Source organism: Hemiscyllium ocellatum, chromosome 13 (assembly GCF_020745735.1).
Source record: "Hemiscyllium ocellatum isolate sHemOce1 chromosome 13, sHemOce1.pat.X.cur, whole genome shotgun sequence".
NCBI lineage: Eukaryota > Metazoa > Chordata > Chondrichthyes > Orectolobiformes > Hemiscylliidae > Hemiscyllium > Hemiscyllium ocellatum.
In genome coordinates, this window is record NC_083413.1 from 25,886,813 (window position 1) to 25,912,931 (window position 26,119).

Sequence of the window (26,119 nt, forward strand, 5' to 3'; positions counted from 1 at the left end):
GTACAGTGTTAAACTGTCACTTGCTCATCAAGACCTAGTCTATTAACATCAGGAAAAGCGTGGATCACAATACTGATGTAGGGCTTATGCCCAAAACGTTGAATCTCCTGCTCCTCGAATGCTACCTGCCCTGCTGTGCTTTTCCAGTGCCATATGTTTCAACTCTGATGTACAGGGAACTCCACTAAAAATCTTACTCCAGCTTGAAAAATAACCATTGCTGTGAATCTATTGTCTACTATTCAGCCAATTTCTATCCATATTACTACTACTACTACTACTACTACTACTACTACTACTACTACTACCTCTTTTATTCCACAAACTGTTCGAAAAATGTTTTTTTTGGTGGCACTGTGTCAAATGCCTCTTGAAGGTCCATGCATCAATAACATTGCCTTCAATGAACCTGTTACTTCTATAAAAAAATCTCGAGCAAATTAGTCAAACATAATTTTGCCTCAAATTCACGCTGGCTCTTTCTAAACATCGTATTTTTTTTCCTTGTGACTATTAATTCTATACTGCACTGTTTTGCAAAGCTTTCACCACACTGAAGTTAAGCTGATTGGTCTATAATTGTTCACCTTATTCTTACTGCCTTTTTAAACAGGGACATAATATCTACAACTCTCCAATCTTCCAGCACCAGCCTGGCACCTAAGGAAGGCAAAGATGATACCCCTGCAATTTCCACTGTCACTTTATTCAATACCTTTAGATACCAGTCTTAAGACAGCAATCTGCATGTCTGAGTACTAAACTCTGTACAAGTATTAATTTCTGAAGCTTTATAAAGTACAGAAACCCCTTATACAAACTGCCCACATTCTGAATCAGATCTCCCAGAGCAATCTAGCAAATTAAACTATACTCAAGCAAACAAGATGCAGAATGAAAAGATATTAACGTAGCCTTATTTCCTACTTAGTTCTGGCCCTCAAATATGAACTTAAACTATGAACTTTATTTTCAAATTATGCATAGATTTGTAATTTTCACAAATTTAAATTCATGCTTCCTTTTATGTTCCGATGCATTATTTCCCTGCTAACTGCAGAATTTGATTACTTTTGTCACTACATGATTGTTACATATTTGCATGACTTTAATCTGATTAGCCTAGATTGGTATTTTTCAAGATAAGTTATACTGCAGTTCAACTTTTGGGATCTAAATATGTTCCTTGAACAAAATATTATTTGTTTTTATTAACATCAAATTAATATTTGGCATTCAAGAATAAATATACCCAAGATTCCTTTGCTCCACAGCATTGTGCGATTTCTCAGCCTTTCAATAACCCTCTACAGTTCTACTCTACTGAAGGTTGACCTCATTTATTTCCTCATATTTCATCAATTAATTCTTTTGCGTATTCACTTGGCCTATGCATAATCACTTTGTTGACTGTGTTCACCTCAAAACTTGCTTTTCCACCAACCTTTATACCATCAGCACATTTAGCTATTATATCTCCATTCATCAAGTCATTAATTTAGGTTGTAAGTAGTTGGAGAGTGGCACTTGAACCTTGTGACACACTGCTGCTTACTGTTTGCCAACTTGAAAATTAGTCTTTTATCCTAACTCTTCCTCCCTCCTGATTGCTAAATTCTCTATCCATGCCAATATATTATCCCCAACACATGAACTCAGATCTTGCGCCATCTTTTACACGGACAGCTTTTGAAAATCCAACTATATCACACCTACTTCACCACCATGCACATTAATTTTTAGAACTTCAATAAACTGAAAACATAATTTCCTTTTCATAAAATCCTATAGAGACACTTTTTCTAAATGTTCTGTTGCAACTTTGTTAACAATGGAACTTGGCCCCTGTCTCAAACCTGGGGACCAAAATTTACTTCAGCTAATATAAAACAAAGAACTGCAGGTGTTGGAGAAATGAAACAAAAACAAAAATTGCTGGCAAAACACTCAGGTCTGGTAGCACGTGTGGGAAAAAAAGCAGAGTTAACATAGAGTCCTGTGACTCTTCATTACAGCACCTTTAGTTTAACTACTCTTTCTTTCTATATAATTGCAGAATCTCTTACATTATTATTAGACTAGGTTACTTAGTGTGGAAACAGGCCCTTCAGCCCAACAAGTCCACACCGATCAGCCAAAGCACAACCCACCCAGACCCATTCCCCTACATTTATTCCTTTACCTAACACTACAGGCAATTTAGCACGGCCAATCCACTTGACCTGCACATTTTTGGACTGTGGGAGGAAACCGGAGCACCCGGAGGAAAGCCACGCAGACATGGGGAGAATGTATGGAGTTTGCACAGTCAGTTGCCTGAGACGGGAATTGAACCTGGGTGTCTGGCGCTGTGAGGCAGTCGCGCTAACCACTGTGCCACCGTGCCGCCCATTATATTTATTATCACTTCAGTCATGTTCTATTTTCCCCCTCTTTTGTTAGTTTCCTAAGTTTTCCCAATCTTTTTACCTACCACTAATTTTTGCAGTATCATATACCTTTTTATTCAACTGGTACCAGTCTTAGTTGTTTTTATTTAGACACGGAGGGTTTATCAATAATAGTGTTTTCTCAACAGAATAAATAAGAGTTGTGAAGTAACTCTTTAAATGTCTCCCACGGCTTTTCAACTGTCTTACCTTTTTAACCATGTTTTTAAAATACTGTAGCCAAATCTTACCTTCATATTTTTAGTAAACACAAAAACACCAATTTCATACCCATATTTTGACCTCAATTAAATATGAAATTCAATATTATGATTATTCTTCCCTAGAAAATCCTTTTTGAAGAGGTTGATTATTAGACCAGCTTCACTTAATTCCAGATCAAATATCGCTGGCTCTCTGGTTGGTTCCCCAACATATTCCAATCACTTTCTGAAAAATGCCAATTCAACAATTCAGTCCTCCATCACTCTGCACTCGCGTCACCTTTCATTATGTGCTCAAAAGGTACGAACTGAGTCATTTTGCCTTGAATTAAAGTTCATAGAATTCAGGCATCATGATGCAAATGAATAATGGGACATTTCTAGAGTCAGACCAGCTAAAAGTAATAGAACAGAACTACCGTGGTTCTTGTTATTGTGTAGATAATGACTACCTTAATTATTAAAGCAGACAATTATCTTCACAAACATTGATATTATAAATCCAGCTGATGTTACAAGTCATATCAGAGAATGTAATCTGGCTTAACAGAACATATTTTGTTCTTTGTTTTTCATTAATAGGTCAGTCTTCCATTGAAATACAAGGACACTAGACTGCAGATTTGGCTTAATATTAAACCAAAGGTTCATTATGAAAAAGAATTAAAAACAAAACAAGCCAAGTTATCTACATGTAACAGGATTTGAAGACTTCAAACTCCCTGCAAAACAAAATTCCATCTACACCCAATAGCATCACTTTGCAGTTAAAGGAAAATGTAGAGAAACTTTCCTTTCTGGTCCAATCTGCAAGTTTGACAACTGCAACCACACCGCACCACCACACCCGTTCTTGTCCCATAAACTGTAAGGCTATTTCCTTAAATCATCATACCACGGAGATCATAAACTCTCAGCTTTTAAGCAATGCATATGTCTAATCAAACATTCATGATCTGAAAGTTTTCAGAAACTGAAAACTTACATTGAAGTAGCACATTCACCTACCTGCTCTGAACAACTCCTCCCAAGATAACTATTCTTAGATTTGACTTCTGTCAGGGAGTCTTCTCGGAACTGCATTGAGAAACTTTTAACTAAAATTTTAAAGACACCTTGCTCATTCTAGCTTCAGCTAAACTACTGGACAACTTATTTGGCTTCTATTGTAAAGCCTAATGATATAAACAAACTTCCATTAACTCTCCAACAAGCCTCTGATCTGGCACGTTAGATTAAAATCATGGCTTCAAAAGTACTAACCAAGCTAATTATTAAACCCCTGCACAAAAAAAAACACAAAAGTCACCAGTTTAAAATCAAAACTCTTGAAAAAAAATTGATATGAAAATATATAGATTGTATACTTTTCAAAACACCCCCTCTGAAGATGAATGAAAATCTATTTTTAATGGACATTCTCATTATCCATCAAAACAACTTAATATTATTTCTATGTTAACAGTAACATAATCTTCGAGTAAAAAGTGAGGTCTGCAGATGCTGGAGATCACAGTTGAAAATGTGTTGCTGGTTAAAGCACAGCAGGTTAGGCAGCATCCAAGGAACAGGAAATTCGACGTTTCGGACCAGAGCCCTTCATCAGGAATGAGGAGAGTGTGCAGGCAGGCTAAGATAAAAGGTAGGGAGGAGGGGCGATGGGGATATGATAGGTGGAAGGAGGTTAAGGTGAGGGTGATAGGCCGGAGTGGGGTGGGGGCGGAGAGGTCAGGAAGATGATTGCAGGTTAGGAGGGCGGTGCTGAGTTGAGGGAACCGACTGAGACAAGGTGGGAAGAGGGGAAATGAGGAAACTGGAGAAATCTGAGTTCATTCCTTGTGGTTGGAGGGTTCCCAGGCGGAAGATGAGGCGCTCCTCCTCCAGCCATCGTGTTGTTATGTTCTGCCGATGGAGGAGTCCAAGGACCTGCATGTCCTCGGTGGAGTGGGAGGGAGAGTTAAAGTGTTGAGCCACGGGGTGGTTGGTCCGTCCGGGCACCTCAGGTGTTCTCTGAAGCGTTCCGCAAGTAAGCGGCCCGTCTCCCCAATATAGAGGAGGCCACATCGGGTGCAGCGGATGCAATAGATGATGTGTGTGGAGGTGCAGGTGCAAGCTTACTTGCGGAACGCTTCAGAGAACACCTCTGGGATGCCCGGACCACCAACCCAACCACCCCGTGGCTCAACACTAACTCTCCCTCCCACTCCACCGAGGGCATGCAGGTCCTTGGACTCCTCCATCGGCAGAACATAACACGACGGCTGGAGGAGTGCCTCATCTTCCGCCTGGGAACCCTCCAACCACAAGGAATGAACTCAGATTTCTCCAGTTTCCTCATTTCCCCTCCCCCCACCTTGTCTCAGTCGGTTCCCTCAACTCAGCACCGCCCTCCTAACCTGCAATCTTCTTCCTGACCTCTCCGCCCCCACCCCACTCCGGCCTATCACCCTCACCTTGACCTCCTTCCACTTATCACATCCCCATCGCCCCTCCCCCAAGTCCCTCCTCCCTACCTTTTATCTTAGCCTGCCTGGCACACTCTCCTCATTCCTGATGAAGGGCTCTGGTCCGAAACGTCGAATTTCCTGTTCCTTGGATGCTACCTAACCTGCTGTGCTTTAACCAGCAACGCATTTTCAACAGTAACATAATGCCTACACTAAATATAATGAGTTTCACAGCAACCACTCGTTTACACAAGTCCACTTACAGCACAGTACACCAGTTCCTTCATATGTGCTCTTCACAATGCATCCATTATTATACCATATTTTCCAGGCACACACGATTTTTAGAATGTATGGATGGAGGATGAAGCACCATCAAAAAAACCATAAGTTCTTAGCCCGAAATTTCTCCAAAAGTCAAATGAAGGATTATGTTCTGTACAAAAATTTCTTCCACATTTTCGATGCTGTACATTTCAAAATTTCGTACAGTCAACACATGATTCAATGTCTCCTTCATCAAATATTTTTTATGACACAGTTTTTCCAAAATTGACTGATTGATTGAATTTACTGTCACATGAACAGAACCACCTCGATTATCTGAACAAGACAGACGAGGAGTTCGGATAACTGATCTGATAGTAAACAAAGGAAGCCACGCTAAATATTCAAACTGAACTTTGTCCATTCAGGAGCATCCAGTGCTCATGCCAACTCCTGAGTGACAACGTCAGATGTCTTTCACCCCTCAATATTTTGGATTGGGACAAGAGCAAACTAAAGGCTCATTAACTCATTCATGCAGTTGCGTGTGCATGTGCACACAGATGTAGAGGATAAAGCAAGTGGGTTCCGCTAGTAAGTGCAAAGCAATGCCTGTTCAGTTGCAACAAGCGAATTTCAGCCCCAGCCCCACTCTCCTGATGAAAGCGATCAGCAGAGAGAAAAAAATCCAAAATTAGTCTGTATGGCATTACGGGTCACGAAAGATACTTAAGATTCTGGAAGAACTGGAAATTTAGGTTGCAGCTCAGTTTTTTTTGTGTGGTGTTTGCTGTTGCTAATGTGCGATTACAAAAGAATTGTTTTCATCCTGGTGGATGTCCTGTGTGAAATTGTGGATAAGCGTCTCTCTCAGTGTGTTTTTATATAGGGTTCATAATTTATGGGACCTTGAGATCTAGCTCGGAATCCCACGGTTGTTCTGAGATACAGTGAAAAATATTGTTTTGTGTACTATTCAGGCAAATCATACCTTAAGCACGTACATCAGGGTATTGGAAGAGAATGCAGAATGTAGTGTTACAGCTACAGAGAAAGCGCAGAGAAAGATCAACTTAAGTTTCAAGAGTCCATTCCAACCCATTAGAGACAATGGGTAAGGAGCTGTTCTTGAATCTGTTTATCAAGCTTCTGTATCTTCCGCCTGATGGAAAAAGGTGGAAGTATAAACAGGGTAGGAGGGTCTTTAATTGCGTTGGCAGCTTTCCTGAGGCAGTAGGAAGTGTAGACAGAGTCAATGGAAGGAAGCTGGTTTCCGTGATGGACTGGGCTGCGTTCACAACTCTAATTTTTTGTGGTCTTGGACACAGCAGTTGCCATATCAACCTGTGATGCATCCAGACAGTGCAATATAACAAACTATTCAATCTCCACCTCATTATCCTCCAGTAAAATGATACCTTCGTCACTGGGATCAATGGCCTCTTTAAATGGCTTTTCATAAAAACAGTGTAGTTGTCATCATAGCTTTCAAGTCACCAAAGGTATTCTGACATTCTTGCATCCACTCAGCTTTGGACTTCACTTAAAATTAGTTTAAGAAGCCATGACAGACTTTAAATTCAGAACAGACTTCCACAAATAAATCTACTCAGGCCAACATATCACAAAATTTCACATTTTGTCCTAGGTACAAGAAAATCCAAAATAGCCTTAGGTGCTACATAGCCTTTTCCCCACAGTGTGACCCAAATAAGTCACTTGTGCTTTAGTAAATTTACATTTGTCCAGATTTATAACCAAATCTTTATTTATGATCAAGTAGTCCAAAAAAGTGGCATATATGTCTTCTACAAATCTGACTGAAAATAATCAAATAATCAATGTAAATCATGCAGTTAGACTGTCCTTCAGTTAATCATTGAAGCATTGCTGGTGCACATTTCATTCCCCAAGCATTGCTTTGTATTGATAAGTCTATTTGACACCACCCCTCTACCCACCATCTCACTTTAAATACATGCCCCCTTGTATTAGACATTTCAAGTCTAGGAAAAGGATACTGACTGTCAACTATCTGTCCATCTCATAATTTTAGAGACTATCAAGTTTCCCCTGAGCCTGTGCCACTCCTGGGAAAACAACTAGAGTTTTTCTAGCCCATCATAGCTCATACCCTCTAATCCAGCCAGCATCCTGGTAAACCTCTTCTACAACCTCTGCAAAACAATCCTGTTAATGTGGCAACCAGAACTGAACGCAATACTCTAAATATGGCTTAAACAAAGTCTTATAAAGCTGCAATATGACATCCTGACTATTTTACTCAATTGCCCAACCAATAAAGGGAAGCATTCCAACATCTTCTTTGCCACCCTATCTACCTGTGTGCCCACTGTCAGGGAGCTATGGACTTGAACCCCAAGATTCCATTGTATATCAATCTTGGAATAGGGTACGAGTCTGCCTTGTATCATGTTGACTTTGGAATAATATTGATTCTTTGTGATATATCTGGTTTCAGCACTATTAAAATAGGTGAGCTTCTGTTTAGGTAATTTAGTTCAATTGTGTCAATGTCCATCATTAACTTAATCTCTTAACAACTTGAGCTAATTTCTCTGGATTGAACCCGTAAGAATTTGTTTGGTACATTTATCCTTCACTAACGTCATGAACGGTCAAGAACACTTTCCTTAGCGTATCAAAACCAATCAGTTTATGATGCTGTAATAGCCTTTATAAGTCACTCTCCTAATTTGCTGTCAGACAAAATACAGTACTATACTGTCCAACCTTTATAGTATCATTTGTTGTAATCTCTCTCCAACATACAAACCTGACCCACTTGATTCTTCATCCTCTCTGGAGTATTCACTGTATAAATTTCAGAATTCATTCTCTTTTTGTTTTAATAACATCCAAAGAATCTTGCTTTGAAAAGTTCCTCAGAGACTAATTCTTGTCTCCAGCAACAAAATTCAAACTGACGTCTTTTTATTTCCTTTTGTTTTAACTATTGGTTGAGCTCTCTTTAAATGCTTTTTAGTGAATTGATATGCTTTGATTAATTTCGGAGCCTGTTTTAAAAAAAAATCAAATCAAGTAGTCAGAAGAACATCAAAACCAGGAGTAGGAGGAGGCCATCTAACCCCTTTGAGTCTGCTCCACAATTCATGATGATCATGGCTGATCTTTTTGTGGCATCAGCTCCACTTAACTACTCTCTCACCACAACCCTTAATTACTTTACTGTTCAAAAAGGTATCTATCTTTGCTTTAAAAACATTGACTGAGCAAGTCCCACCTACGTCACTGGATGAGGAAGCTACACATCTACTGGGTCCCTGTTGTCCATCATGCTCATAACGTCTTCATAGAATTCTAGTTGATTAGTTAAGTGTGACCTGTCCTTCCTTGATAGCAGACTCAAGCATTTTCCCCAATACATAAGTTAAGCAAACTGGTCTGTACCCCATCTTATGTCCACATTTAGTCTGCTCACCTTAACCCATACAGCATTTTAAATGGACTGAACCAAGGTGAACTCATTAGGAGCATCTCTAGTGGCATGCAGTTTAACAAGAGAACTCTTAACAGTCCTCAGAACATTTGTCCCAATAAGCTCCAGTCGGGGTCAAAGTTTGGTGCGATCTTTCCAATGTATTTTAAGATTATGGGTAATAAGCTGAAAACGTGATGTTGTTTATTTCCAAACTAGTCAGCATTTTTCTGAATGTTTACGAAATATAATTTGAACTTCAACCTAATTGTGTTTTGGGCAATCGATACCTTTGAAAAAAAATTAAACATGTTCGCTGGCATTGTCATAGTTATTTTTCCAAAGCACTGCTTCAAGCTATTTTGCTGAAAAATCCACAATCTTTAAAAAGATTAATTCCCATTCCTGATTTTAGTTAGGGTCTTACACAATATGCTAAACAGTTCTTAAAGTTGGTCAGGAAATTAAAGGTGTAGGTTTAATTGATGCTCAGAATTTCCCCACTATGTGAGCACATCTAACAAAATTGGACCACATCTTTATGAAAACCCTTCTGAGGAAGGGTCACTTGACCTGAAACATTAACTCTGATTTCTCTCCACAGATGATGCCAGACCTACTGAACTTTTCCAGCAATTTGTATTTTTGTCTCTGATTTAACAGCATCTGCAGTTCTTTCAGTTTTTATTTAGACAATAATACTTAATATTTTAGCCTGTATTTTCCTAATGGCGAAGTAACCTGCCATTGCAATTATGTCCCTCACATGTAAAACATCATGATACTTAAGTGGAACTACTATGTGATGGATCGTTGCCCATACCTCATCAACTGATATTCAAGGTAGTTCCAATTTCTTCGGTAGTACTTGTTCTTTCAAACAATCATTCTCAGGTATTGGTATCAGTTGATACCAATTGTATTGCTTGATACAATATTCAATTCTAAATCCATTTATTGCATTTCTATTGAAGAAGATGGGATAAATAATTAGCCTCATTCTGCTTTTATGACTCTCCTTTTTAATTCTGATTTAAATTGTATCCAATAACTGAATTTCTAATTCAACTTGGGAAGCTAAGGAAGAGGTTGCAGGTCCCTTGCTGAGCTATTTGTATCATTAATAGCTATGAGTGAGATAGCAGAAGACTGGAGGTTGGCTAATATTGTGCCATTATTTAAGAATTGGTGTAAGGAAAAGCCAGGGAACTAAAGATCCCGGTGAGCCTTACAACAGTGGTGACCACGTTGTTGGAAGGAATTCTGAGACAGAGGATTTACATGCACATGGAAAAGCAAGGAGAGATTAGGTATAGTCAGCATGGCTTTGTGCATGGGAAATCATTTCTCACTAACTTGTTTTGAGTTTTTTTGAAGAGGTAACAAAGAGGACTGTTGAAGACAGAGTTGTAGACAGTGTCGCCATAGATGCCGAGAAAGCCTGTGACAAGGCTCTGTGTGGTAGGCAGGTTACTAAGATTACATCATATGGGATCTAGGGAGAACTAGCCAATTGGATACAAAATTAGTTTGAAGGTAGCAGACAAAAGGTGGTGGTGGTGGAGGGTTGCTTTTTCGGATCCTTTGGTGCGCCACAAGGATTGGTGCTGGGACCACTGCTTTTTGTAATTTATGTAAATGATTTATATGGGAGGTATGGTTAGTAGCTTTGCAGATGACATCAAAATAGGTGGTCTTGTTGTCAATGAAGAAGAAAGGGCAGCATGGTGGCTCAGTGGTTAACACTGCTGCCTCAGCATTAGGGACCCGGGCTCAGTTGTGTGGAGTTTGCACATTCTCCCCATGTCTGCGTGGGTTTCCTCCAGGTGTTCCAGTTTCCTCCCCAATCCAAAGATGTGCAGGTTAGGTGCACTATTCAGAGGAAATGTAGGGGAATTGGTCTGGGTGGGTTACTCTTCAAATGGTTGATGTGGACTTGTTGAGCAAAATGGCCTGTTTCCACATGTAGGGGTTCTATGATTCTAATACCTCAGAATACAACGGGACCATAATCAGCCGAGCCAATGAGCTGAGTGGCAGAGGGAGTTTAATTTATATAAATGTGACATATTGTATCTTTGTTCAGCAAACCAAGGCAGGACTTATACAGGTAATGGTAGGGGCCTAGGGAGCATTGCTGAACAAAGATCCAGGAGTGCAGGTGCACAGTTCCTTGAAAGTGAAGTCACAGGTAGACAGGGTGGTGAAGATGACATTTCGCACACTTGCCTTCATTGGTCAGAACACTAAGCTTAGGAGACAGGATATCATCTTGCAGCTGTAAAGGACATTGATGGGGACGCTTTTGGAATACTGTATGCAAGTTTGGTTGCCCTACTATCGGAAGGACGTTGTTAAACTTGAGAAGGTGCAGGAAAGATTTACAAGGATGTTGCACAGACTGAAGGAACTGAGCTATAGAGAAAGGGTGAATGGGCTAGGACATTTTTCCCCAGAGCACTGGGGACTGAGACCTTATAGACATTCATAAAAATCATGAGGGGCATGGATAGGGTGTATTACCAAAGTCTTTTCCTCGGCTGAGGGAGTCTAAACAAAAAGGTCACAGGTTTAGGGTGAGAAGGGAAAGATTTGAAAAGGACTAAGGAACAAGCTGCCAGAGGAAGTGGTGGAAACCGGTACAATTACAACATTTAAAAGGCATCTGGACAAGTCTATGAAGAGGAAGGGTGTAGAGGGATATAGGTCAAATGCTGACAAATGGGACTAGGTCAGATTGTGATGTCTGGTCATTGTAGATGAGTTGGATCAAGGGGTCTATTTCCATGTTGAATGATTATCTCCCTGTTTCGCAAACTCATCATCTTCCTGTTTATTCTATGGGCCTGAGATTGAGTCACAACAGAGTCATAGAAACATTTCAGTTTTTTCTCCCCTCACTAGTTGTTCAATCATCCCGGGTGAGGTCAATGTTTTTGAACCAGTCTAGTCATTTTCCAAGATAAAATCAATTCCTTCTTTGGAATATGTTGCACGACTCCAACTACAACTTCTCTGTGTACTAAGTTACTTTTTAATCCAACTCTATATAAATGAGTGATTTGTAACCTCCAATTAATATTTTCAACTTTATTCCCCTTCTAGAAAATAGCAGTGATTAACTTGCTCCAGTAAGTCTCAACATGTTTAACGGTTTACCTCTTTGAATTTAGCCATAAGGAAAGGCCTCCCATTTTAAGAAAACTATTTAGAAGCTTAAATACTCTGTTTCTTCAAGTATTTAAAGAGAATCTTCACGATTTTCTAAAAAATGTTCTTCTTGTACTACCACTACACTTTTAATACTCATGTTCCTTTTTCTGAAGATTCTTTAGATGTTGTTATCATTGGAAAAGAAGTCTCCCATTTAACTTCCAGTGATGGCTGTAATATGACAGTTCATATCACATGGGAAGCATTTTTTAAAATCACATTTTGGTTCTAGCCTGTCCTCTTCATTACTTTAGCATCCTGTTGTTGGCCATCGAAAACTAGCACCTTTGCCATCCACAAGTTTTCTATCCCTATTTCCTTGAGGAGCCCTATATGACTATGTCCCTACACAAACCCATCCCTTCAGTGTTTGAATCTTGGATGAAATGACAGAGGGTTGATAATGCCTGCAGAGTGGTTATGGATCTGAATTCTCAAAAGACATTTGACAAAGTTCCACGCAATGGATGTATGAGCAAAGTTGATGCCCATTTAATTCAAAGGGGTGTGACAGTCTAAAATAAGAAACAAAGTGGAGGAACTTAGTAGTTGTGGAAGCACCTATAAAGGGAAAGAAACAGATTCGCTCTTCCAAGATGTTGGCAGACCATTGAGTTTCTCCTGAACTTTGTTTTTATTTCAGATTTCCAGTACCCATAGCATTTTACTTTTAGTTTTAGATTACAGCCTGAAATTGTTGAACTCAATGCTGAAGCCAGAAGGTTGTAAAGTATCTAATCAAAAAATGAAGAGCAGTTTGTCAAATGTACATGAGGCTTCAGTGAAATACCACAGCAAGTTAAGATATAAACAAGAACATGAAAAGGGGTAGGTTAAAATAGAAAGGTTCTGCTTATACATATGCTTTTCTGCAAAGTAATCACCCAGCCTGAATTTTGACTCCCCAATAGAGAGAACATCATAATGCGAGTATTTCCTTCGGTTAAATAGACTATAAATCACAGGCGTTCATTAAGTTTTGTTTGTGGAATATTCCTGCCTATAGATTGATGGCCCCATTTGCCAACAGCAACATTTTCTGTGCTCTGTCTGTTATTCATTCCTGAAGAAGGGCTCATGCCTGAAATGTCAATTCTCCTGCGCTTTTCTAGCAACACATTTTCAGCTCTGATCTCCAGCATCTGCAGTCCTCACTTTCTCCCTCTAGCTGCACACAAGCTATGCTTTAGGGAATAACAATTAGAATTTTTACATATTCAAATGATCAAAAAAGTGGACAATTAGGTGATAATTTTAAAATTCAACTCATTCGCATTCATTAATAATTCATATTACGTTGAAGACAGAAACTATGCATTTCTGACTGATATGATTCCAACCGGTTTGTGGTGTCTTTAGCTGTAACTCAACACCAATGACATTTGGTTGCTTCTTCCAGAGATTAGAGTTGAGAGCATAGTGCTGGAAAAGCACAGCCAGTCAGGCAGCATCCAAGAAGCAGGACAATCAACGTTGCGAGCATAAGCTCTTCATCAGGATTGGGGCTTGCAGGCAAAGAGATAAATGGGAAGGGGATGAGACCGAGGGGAAAAAAGCCTAGAATGTGATATGTAGATTGAGGTGGGGGTGAAGGCGATAGATCGGAGAGGAGGATGGAGCGGACAGGTGAGAAAGAAGATGGACAGGTCAAGAGAACAGTGCCGGGTTGGAAGGTTATATCTGGGATAAGGTGGTGGTGGTTGGGGGAGTGAGAGGATTTCAGGGTCCCAAAGCAGAAGAAGAAGCGTTCTTCCTCCAAGTGTCGGGTGGCAAGGGTTTGGCAATGGAGGAAGCCCAGTACCTGTATGTCCTTGGGGGAAGTGGGGGGTAAAGTGATTGGCAACGGGGCGGTGGGGTTCTTTCATGTGTGTCCCCCAGAGATGCTCTCTGAAGTGTTCCGCAAATAGGTGTCCTGTCTCCCCACTGCACAGGAGACCACATTGGGAGCAACGGATACAGTAAATGACAGATGTGGAAGTGCAGGCAAATCACTGATGGACGTGGAAGGCTCCTTCGGGGCCATGGACAGAGGTAAGGAGGTGGTGTGCATGCAGATTTTGCGATTCTTGTGGTGACAGGGGAAGGTGTCAGGAGGGGAGTGTGTGTTGATGGCGAACATGGACCTGACAAGAGAGTAACAGAGGGAATGGCCTTTACAGAATGTGGATGGGGAGGGGAGGGAAATATATCCTTGGTGGTGGGGTATGTTTGTGCATGGCGGAAATGCTGAAGGATGATGCGATATACTCAGAGTTTGGTGAGGTGGAGGGTGAGGATGAGGGGGTTCTGCCCTCGCTGCGGTTAGAGGGGTGGGGTTCAAGAGTGGAGGTGCAGGAAGTGGAGGAGATGCACTGGAGGACATCGACCACGTGGGGAGAAATTGCGTTCTTTGAAGGAGGCGGCCATCTGGTACATCTGTGGTGGAATTGGTCCTCTTGGGAGCAAATGTGGTGGAGGCAGAGAAATTGGAGATTAGGGATAGTGTTTTTACAGGAGGTAGGGTGGGTGGAGGTGTAGTCCAGGTAGCTGTGGGAGTCAGTGGGTTTGTAGTAGATGTCTGTGTTGAGTTGCTCACCGTTAGTGGAGATAGAGGGATCCAGAAAAAGGGTGGGAGGTGTCTGAGGTGGTCCAGGTGAACTTAAGGTTGGGGTGAAACTTGTTAGCAAAGTTGATAAACTGTTCAACCTCCTTGTGGGAGCACGAAATAGCGCCAATAGAGTCATCAATGTAGAGTAGGAAAAGGTAGGACATGGTGCCAAGCTGGCTGTGGAAGATGGACTGTTCCACATACATGAAGAGACAAGCACCGCTGGGGCCTATGAGATTACCTTTATTAAAAAAGAAATCGTTGTACAAATTTTCCTGACTGAGTTTTTAGAACTGTGGCTCTAACTTCTATCAAAATTTTGAAAAATAAAACATAAATTTTGCTGGAGACATTATTTCATTTTAGCTAAATAATGCTGAAATAATCAAGGAAAACATACATAGCTCAAGTACAGGAATTAGATTAAATTAAGACCATCTCTACTTGCAGCAAAAATGTTAAGTTTCAGAGCCTTGACTTGAGCTTAAGAATGCTTTTCTAAAAATATCTTTCAATTTGCATACTGCAAAGATGACATTTTGTTGAAGTTTTTAAATTTACACTTAACAGAAAAATTCACAAAAATACCAACTCAAGGGGAAAATATTTATAACGTTTGAGGGGACTGATTGGTTGGCAAGTGGATACTGCCTGAGAGAGATGTTGCCATGGTAAATGCACCCATTAATACTGATTGATTGTTAACTCCCAGCCATTGTTTAAATTTTAAAACAGGTATGGTGACTTAAATTTCTCTGGGAATTGCTCTGACCAATGAATAACTGTCATGTACTCTATTGAATTGATAAAGGTTTGGTGTTTACATGTTCTTTCTATCTGGAAAAGGACAGGGCCCTGTGTGTTAATATATGTGCCTTTCAATGTATGCAATTGAGAGGCCAGCTGACAATCCTATATTGATTGCCAGTATAATTTTTTGTACACTCAGGATTATCTAACATTACATTTCTGCAATTAGACCCTCTGGCTAAGTGGTAATGTCCCTGCATCTAGACCAGCAGATTAACGTTAGAGTGTCACCTGCTTTAGTGGTATGTCATAACATGTCTAAACATGTTTAAAATCATATGCATTTTAAAAAGTTGAAGTAAATAACATTTCTGGATAGAAATTCTGACAATGCAAGTGCTTAGTAAATTAAATAATTTTTCAGGTTTTAAACATGTTAAGAAAGTATGAAAGCTTATGTACACATTCAAATCAGAAAATGAACCCAACAGGAACAAGCACAATGAAAATAAACTTAAATATTCCAGTAAAATACAGAGGATATCCTTTCTGGTATTTCAAACTTGGAGTGTCCTTTAATTCTTGGTCTGTGGTACTCAAGAGTTTCAACAGTCCAAATAAATCTAACACACAATGTTCTTGCAAGAGTCTGACAGAGCTCAATCAAATGGATTCCAGTGAGTTGGTAATGAGACAAATATTCAACAACAAAACAACAGCTTGGAATAGGTTTTGTTTAATATGAGCACACCCCTCACTAATGGATTCATCCTTCAGTTCAAATCACTGTCACTGTGGAAGCTACAACACCTGGCTGTAATTGAACTTTTCGATATTACTGGAGGGAACCTGTGTGTTCATGGGATTAATTCAAATTTTGTAACAAAATTTAAGTTTGGGAAGAGATGCTATTGTTGAAACATTGAAAAGCTGCTATTTCAAGCGTACCCAGTTTCCTATTTAAGCAAATGATTTCATATTAGTTTAATTCTGAGCAATGTGCCTTTGTCTTCCAAAATGCAGGTTTTGTTATCTGCTCTGGAGCACATATGTAATGCAACACAGAAGTATACTGAAAACTCAGAACAGGTCTGGAGTAAGACAAGGCCACACATCCCACCAAGCACGTCATGCACAACTTGATTAATGTATTCTAATCTTTTGTTTCCTCAATTTTACTCTTCTACTTTAATCGATTATTTCCTCTACTAACCAATCCTACAATGAAAATCAAATTAAGCTATTAATATCACTACCAACTTTCAATTCAGTTAGACTTAGTGTTATGTATTTCAAAGTAACTACCACCATACAGTATGTTATACAACTTGTGTCTGTCAGCTTTCCACTCTTAATTTTCCAACAGTCACACTAAACCCAAAGAACTCAGGCCTACATTTCTTGCTGGAGTCATTGGATAGTTATCAGGATTGCAAACTCTGGAAGATATTCTCTCTCTGTAACCAACATGCAACAGGGTTAGACAGACTAGAGATTAAACACAAAGGCTGTCCTACTTTGTATACCTCAGCACAAGGCAATTCACAAGGTTGCAGCCCATATTTGTTACTCACCAATGCTAGAATTTTATTTTGAATCCACATCATCTGCTTATAGAGATTCAACTCAAAAGCAACAAAAGGCCAAATGTGTGTGCACGTCAACGCAAATTCACAAATACCTCATTCAAAAGTGCATAAGGCACAGACATGATAACCAAACTCTCATCAATATTAAAAACTTGACATGCAATTGAAGGGGCAGAAGTAAAGAGACACAAGAACAGCACAGCTGTACAATACAGAACCAGGGCTACTAGCTGCGTTTAAAGGCTGGTTTAACCCAAGAGCAAATTTCAGGTTGTAGGTTATAGTCTTTGGAAATCAGAATCACATTCCTTCACCACAAATGCAATGGCTTAGCTTCAAAAGACTGCTACCAACATGACACTTATTTAGATAGCACCAGACATGTCATCATTTCAAAACCACACCCAACAACAATATAAACCAAGGAATCTCAGCCTAATATCAAGATTGCTCTTTTTTGTATTTTATAGGTTAAAGATCACCATTCAGAAATTCAACTTTGAAATGCTTATGCAAACATTTCTGAAATTCTTTTATAATTTGTTTTAGCACATTCTGGAGGAGGACCCAACTCTCACTAACTACTGCTTACCTCAACACCGATCAAAAACACCACTACCTCCAACCCCAATGGCGCCCTTTTCCTCTAGTTCTTTTCCCTGCACCCGGAGAGGGAATGCGCATGCGACCCCACCCCAACGCCTGCGCACTCAAGGCCCAAATTGGTGATGGCGCGTGCAGTGTTCGTATCAAATCCAAATCGGATTCACCGTTTAACGGTTCATTATCACTCGCGAGCGTTTTCCTTATCGTGTTCTGATAGGAACTCCCTCCACTTTCATCGATTCTGAGGAGATGGGGAGCGAAAGTGTGGTTGGTCTTTATTGCTCCAAGTGAAGATGGCATTAGGAAATCTTTTCCATCGACTGCAAGTCTGTGGCCTGAATTCTGATTGCTCCATAAGGATGGTTCGGAACATTTAGTCGCTTTGCCCAAACTCTCGCACGCCTCATTTAAATCCAATTTGGCCATGGTGACTATTTTTATTTCTATTTCATGCCATTCGAGTATCACTGTCCAGAGTTGCATTTGTTGTCCATCCCTACTTGCCCCTGAACTCCTTTGGCCATCTCAGAGGGCAATTAAAAATCCACATTGCTGTGCGTCTAGAGTCCCGTGTATGCCAAACCAGATAAGGAATACAAATCTTCTTCCTTGAAGGACATTAGCTGAACTGGTTTGGTTTTTATGACAATGATCTTTCCAGTGATCACCATCGCTGGGATTAACTGGATACTCCACACTTAATAACGGATTAAAAAGGGCATTGCTTGTCACTGGCCACTTGGGTGTTTCCTTTCTTCCTGGTGGTGGAAATTTTGAATAAAGATTCGTACACTTTGTGTCTTTCACCATGTCTCACACCTGCACACACACAACATGGGTGCTGCTGAAAAAAAGTGAGCACTACTGCACTTAGGCGGTAGTGTGGGGTAATGAAAAAAAAATAACAGATTAAATTCCACCAGCTATTGTAGCGGAATTTGAATCAAATCGCTTTCCCCACTGCATTAGCCCAGGCAGGTCTTTCGATTTCTAGTCCATTATTAGGTTTTATTTACCACTATTCCACCACCATCTACAAAACATCTTGGACATGTTAGCATTAGAAGGCCCTTTGTAAATATGAGTTATAATTGTTGGATAAAGTCCAAAGCAATATTGTGCATGCCATTTGGGGGAGAGCCTGACTGTTACTGGAATGGTTTCTGTGGATAATATGTACACATACAGAGTACTCTTGATGGGACATCCAGAAGCAGCAACCCCAGTCTTTAAATTGGTGTAGATATGCTAGAAAACTGTCTTTAAGTTGATCATCTTAGTGGATGTGATTTACTGCCTGTTGTCTGAATATTCAACTTGACAACCAACCAAAGGAAATATATTGGAATATTTGTAAAATGACTAGTTTGGACTAATAATTTTGAGGCTGAATATACTGAAGAGATGGGTTCAAATCATGACATGGTTGCTGGCATGACTTAAATTCAAGTAATAACTCTGGAATTGAAATCTAGACTAAGTAATGATGACCAGAGGAGCTAACATTAATTGTTGTAAAAACCTATCTGGTTCACTGATGTCATTCAAGGAAGGAAATCTGCCATCCTTACCTGGTCTGACCTATATGTGACTCCAGACTCACTGCAATATAGTAGAGTCTTAACTACCACTTGAAATGGCCTAGCAAGCTACTTGGTTCAAGGGCAGTCAGGGATGAGCAACAAATGCCAACCTTGCCAGCAATACTGTGAAATAATAAAGGGAAGAAAGGCAGATAACTGAGTACACTATCCCTATCAGAGGCAGTGTAATTCATTGCTTAACATCAGAAGTGCTTGAACCTCCCCCCACTTTTGTAGTCCTCTTTTGCTGCACCTATAGAGTTTTAAGCATTTACAGAATGCACTGTACTGTAGAACACACCAAATATGAACTATGTGATGATTATTTTAAGAGCATTAAAAAAAATCAGGAATGAGCCATTCAGCACAATGAGCCTGCTGCAGCATTCATGGTCAGTTTGAATATGGCTTTAACTCCAGTTTCCTGCCTGCCACTGTTCTTCCATCACCCCATAAACCCCAACTCCTTTCTACATCAAACATCTGTCTAACTCACCCTTGAGTATATTCAACACTTTCCTCATTCCTGAAGAAGGGCTCATGTCCAAAACGTCGATTCTCCTTCTCTTGGATGCTGCCTGACCTGCTGCGCTTTTCCAGCATCACATTTTCAGCTCTGATCTCCAGCATCTGTAGTCCTCACTTTCTCCTATATTCAAAGACCCAACCTTCTTGCTGGGAATAGAACTCCAAACACTCAGAATGACTCAGAAAAAGATTTCCTCCTCAGCTCCATTTTAAATAGGAGGCACTTTATTTTTAAATTTTTCCCCCTATTTTTAGATTCCTCCAGGAGGTGAAGCACTCTCTCAGCATCAACCCTGTAATGCCTCCTCAAAATCCTATACATTTCTTGAAAATTAGTCTCATTTTAATGAATTCCAATGAATATAAGCCGTACTATTCAACTTTTCCTCATAAGATAAATTCATTTTTCCCAAGAATCAGCTAAGACATCTTCCCTGAAGTGCTTCCATAGTATATCCTTCCTCAAATAAGATGACCAAAACTCTAGGTGTTGATGTCTCATGACTTCACTGTATGAACACACCCAATGCCAAATTTCAAACTCCATTTAACTCATGAATATTTCTCAGCAGAAAATACCTACTGTGCAGAAAGAGTACAACTATAAAAGGTACAGGGGAATAGGCTGTCCAGCCCCTGAACCCAACTCCACTTTATAATGGGATATGAAACCATAAGAGAAAATGTTGGAAAATCTCAGCAGGTCTGGCAGCATCTGTAAGGAGAGAAAAGAGCTGACATTTCAAGTCTAACTGACCCTTTGTCGAAGCTAAAAGAAGGGAGAAATAGTGAGGTATTTATCTAAATTAAACTCCAAAAACTTTATCTCCAAAACTCCAAAAACTCCTTAAACTTTATCTAAAATAAATACCGGAAGAAACATCAAAGCAGCGCTTCACAGGAGGCTCCAATAGCACTGATGATGTTCCCTAGCCAGGGAACGAAACGTTTGCAGCAAAAACTTCCAGCTCGGCGAACAGAACCACAACAAATTAAACTCCAGTATAAATGTGGGGTGCTGCATTTTGGGAAAGCAAATCTTAGCAGGACTTATACACTTAATGGTAAGGTCCTAGGGAGTGTTGCTGTACAAAGAGACCTTGGAGTGCAGGTTCATAGCTCCTTGAAAGTAGAGTCGCAGGTAGTTAGGATAGCGAAGGTGGTGTTTGGTATGCTTTCCTTTATTGGTCAGTATTGAGGACAGGACTTGGGAGGTCATGTTGCAGCTGTACAGGACATTGGTTAGGCCACATTTGGAATATTGTGTGCAATTTTGGTTTCCTTGCTATGGGAAGGATGTTGTGAAAAGTGAAAGCGTTCAGAAAAGATTTACAAAGATGTTGCCATGGTTGGAGGATTTGAGCTAGAGGAAGAGGTTGAATGGGCTGGGGCTGTTTCCCCTGGAGCGTCAGTGACTGAGGGGTGACCTTTATAGAGGTTTATAAAGTTATGAGGGGCATAGATAGAGTAAATAGACAAGGTCTTTTCTCTGGGGTGGGGGAAGTCCAGAACTAGAGGGCATAGGTTTAGGGTGAGAGGGGAAAGATATAAAAGAGACCCAAGGGGCAACTTTTTCACACAGAAGGTGGTACATGTATGGAATAAGTTGCCAGAGAAAGTGGTGGAGGATAGTACAGTTGCAACATTTAAAGGCATCTGGATGGGTGTATGTTTGGGAAAGCTTTGAAGGAAATGGGCGAGTGCTGGCAGGTGAGACTAGATTGTGGTGGGATGTCTGATCGGCATGGATTGGTTTGAACCAAAGGGTCTGTTTCCGTGCTGTACGTCACTCTATGACTCTATTTGATTTCTCAAAATGCATCACCTCACACTTTCCAGATTAAACTCCATCTGCCATTTCTCTGCCCAACTTTCCAGCTGATCTATATCCCACTGCATCCTTAGATATAATTCATTATCCACAACTGCATCATCTGTTGTGTCGTCTCCAAGCGTACTCATCAGACTACTGATATTTTCATCCAAATCATTTATGTAATTACAAACAGAGGTCATAGCACTGATCCTTGTGGAACACAACTGGTCCAGTCAGAAAAACTACACTTGGCAAAACTACGCTCTACCTTCTATGGCCAATCCAATTTGTATCCAACCTGCCAACTTTCAATGGATTTCATGCAGTTTGATCTTCTGAACCAGCCTAACATGAGAGGCTTTGTCAAATGCTTCAGTGAAATCCACATAAGCAACGTCCACTGCCTTACCCTCGTTTTCATCACTTCCTCAAAAAATTCAATTGAACTTGTCAGACAAGACCTCCCCTGTATAAAGTCATGCTGAAAATCTCTAATAAGTCCATTCTTTTCTAAATATAAATAAATCCTATCCCAAAGAATCTCCTCCAATAATACTGATGTAATGCTCACTGGCTTGTAATTTCCTGGATTATCCCGGTTGTCCCTCTTGAACAAAGGAAGAACATTCTGCAGTCTTCTGGGATCTCACCTGTGGCTAAAGACCATACAAAGATCCCTGTCAGGGCTCTAGAAATCCCCTCCCTTGCCTCTTTCAGTATCCTGGGATATTCACTTCAATGAAATACCTTCCTTATATAAGAGGATCAAGACTGTTTACAATATTCCTGGTGTGGTCTCATCAGTAGCTTGTACATGGTTGCAATAAGATGTCCTCATTCTTATACCCAAAACCCATTGAAATAAGATGAAAGATATTCCATTATCTTTCCTGACTACCTGCTGCAGCTGTGTGCTAGCTTTAAGTTTCATGCACAAGTAACCATAAGTCCCGATGTGTTGGAGCTTTCTGCAGTTTTTCACCATTTAAGTAACACCCTTTTTTTGATCTCCTTTCCAAAATGAACTTGACAATTTCTCATATACTCCTTTTGCCAACTCTGAATATTTAAAAAAAAATCAATTCCTTTGATAGAGGAATGCACATTTTAATGTAACAATTCCATCTCAAGGAGGAATATGAACTCATAATTACATCAGAAACTATGATTGATTAGGAATTTAAATGGTTATCAGATCATGTTGAAAGTTATTATTCATTCCACATGTTTTGAGTAAGAGGAACAGAATGAGAAGGTATCTGCAGACATTGGAGCAGAATATGTTCATTTTTTTGCGTGCATCTACCATCATAATTTCTTCATATCACTATCATATTAACAGTAATAACATATCTACTTTAAATATATTGATATTAATAACTTCCACATTCTATACAAATCCATTTTGATCACAAGATTCAGTTTTATTTATATTTGCTATTGACAAAGTCCACTATAACATTGATCTTGCAAGAAACATTTTAAAAATTTTCTTAACATTGTATAGTTGTAACATTAGACTCCAATAAGCATTTTTGGATTTCTGTCATGGAATCTTCCCAAAAAGCTGAAAAGAGTTTGGTTCATATAAATAAAATCTATTCAGAGTTATTGGCTATCATCTGTGGACAGCGAATACAAGTTCTGACCATCCTCCCAGTCATAGTATTTCCATCATCAAATGTTTCTGTTGACACATACTTAGCTTTTGACAAAAAATACTTACTGGCTCTTCATAGAACATAGAACAGTACAGCAGAGAACAGGCCCCCAGCCCACGATGTTGTGCTGAACATTGACCTTACGTAAGGTAAACCTAATGTACGAATCCTCAAATTTCTGTGACCATATGCATGTCCAGCAGTCTCTTAAAAATTCCCAATGACCTTGCTTCCACAACTGCTGCTGGCAACGCATTCCATGCTCTCACAACTCTCTGTGTAAAGAACCCGCTTCTGACATCCCCTGTATACTTTCCGCCAAACAGCTGAAAACTATGACCCCTTGTGTTAACAAATTCTGCCCTAGCTATCAATTCTATCAATGCCTCTCATTATCTTGTACTCCTCAATTAGGTCCCCATCTTATCTTCCTATTAGTAAAGTAGCATGCATAATCTGTCACTGGCTTCAGCAACCATTTTATGAATGGCTTCTCATTATTCGGCTAAAATGAGTGACATTGTCAGCACAGCTTTCAAATTGTCAAAGACTCTTTGACATTCTTTTGTCCATTCAAATTTCTTCATTTTCTTCAAAATGTTTGTCACAGAGCAAACCTCCTATAAAATCTACTTGTGTCAAAGCCCACAGAATATTGCATTTGCTGTAAGGCATGAGTAAATGTAAATTGGACAATATTTCCATTTCTCTAGGCGTTATTTGACTGTCCGAAATATGACCCAAGTCAGTCAGTCTGCCATGGCAAATTCATTTTTAGCCAGACCTATGCTCAAACTGGCTTTTTGTATCCAAGCAAAGACTTCATTCAAGTGATGTAAATGTTCTTCCTAGGTTTGTTTTAATGTGACCAAATAATTGATTTAAATAATGTAGTTACATAATTTTTCAATACATTTTTGAATAATCTTTGAAAACTTGCAGATGTGTATTTTCTATTCACAATGGTATGATAAGGGCCATCTAGTGTTGCAAAAATGATAGAGGCGAAGGACTATCAGTCAATGGAACTAGTAACAACTCAATTTTGGTAATGAATCATGCTTGACCACCTTTCTCAATGTAGTCCTGTAAAGATGGGAATAGGATACAAGTCCACCTTTGTTACTGCAATGGCTTTATGTTAATGAATCAGCAATCTTTGTGACTCATCTGATTCAGCACCATCATACAGGTGAGCTCCACCTATTATGACTTGATTCAATAGTGTCATCTTTAAAGGTAAAATTAATATCTCATCTCACTTGAGTTAAACTCTCTGCATCGAGTCTGGGAGGATGCTGTTTTATAAATAATGCATCCCCAATGTTAACACCATGCATAGCACAAGATGTTTTTCCTGACTCTTCACACAAGTTGAGCTATGAGTTTGTAATATCTTTTCTAAGTCACTGCAATAGCTTTCCGGAAGATAGTGTATTATTCCATCTGATATTTTAAGTACTTCCTTATTAGCCAACCTCATGACTGAAGGAGCAACTTTTGAAGTTACAATTTCTTATTCACTCTCTGATTATTCTGATATTTGCACCACTGCCTTTACATGGTGACTAGGGATGGGCAGCGAATGTTACTCAGCCAGCAACATGCTCATTTGAAATGATTAAAAATAAATGTATTAATTTCTTAGAGTCATAGAGATGTACAGCATGGAAACAGATCCTCTAGTCCAGCTCATCATGCCATCCAGATATCCTAAATTAATCTAGTCCCATTTGCCATATCCCTATAAACCCTTCCTTTTCATATACTCATCCAGATGTCTTTATCGTGTTGTAATTGTACCAGCTTCCACCACTTCCTCTGGTAACTTATTGCATACATGCACCATCCTCTGTGTGAAAAAGTTGCCCCTTAGGCCCTTTTTAAATCTTTCCCCTCTCACCCTAAACATATGCCCTCTAGTTCTAGATTTCCCCCACCCCAGGGAAAAGACCTAGTCTATTTCCATATCCATGCCCCTCATGATTTTATAAATCTCTATAGAATCACCCCTCCGCCTCCAACTCTCCAGAGAAAACAGCCCCAGCCTGTTCGGCTACTTCCTATAGCTCAAATCCTCTAACTCTGGCAACATTCTTGTAAATCTTTTCTGAACCCTTTCAAGTTTCACAACATCCTATAGGTAGGAGACCAGAATTGCAAACAGTATTCCCAAAGTATCATAACCAATGGCCTGTACAGCCACAACATGACCTCCCAACTCCTATACTCAATGCTCTGACCAACAAAAGGTGGCATACCAACCGTCCTCTTCACTATTGTATCTGCCTGCGACTCCACTTTCAATGAACTATGAATTTGCATTCCAAGCACTCTTCGTTCAGGAACACTCTCCAGGACCTTACCATAAACTGTTTTTCTTTGATCATTATAAATACGTTTTTGTTCTGACTATCCTCCTGGTCATCGTATCTATTTAAAATATTCACATGGCACACTTGCTTATTTTTCCTTGTCTCTGTACATAATTGAGTTTCTTTTTTTATTTGAAAAGGTCCAGTCAACCTTGTTAGAAATAGTCCACAAATATATACTATGAGAAACTGGAATGAGCAACTGTTTGGACACTACTGAGTTGAAAAGGAACTTATCATGTGATTTCTTGGAAACGAAAATTTAAAATGCCAATGAGGAAATCGTTTAACCACTTTTTACAAAGGTCAACCGTCTTTGTGGACAGTGTGTCAAGCAAAAACATTATCAAGTGCTAAGAGATTTTATAGCTTAATCATTTGCTATGCCTCATCAAAGTCATGCACTGAAAATTCAAGCCATGTTATTCCTAGAGTCATCACTAAAATTAAATATTTTGAAAAACATGCAGAATTCCCTAATTTACCCATCTTTTAGATCCAGTTTGACAATAAAAAAATGGAGTGCGTTATTGTATTACAATAAATAGACTTTTGCTAAGGTGTACAGTTATGAACCATCAGCA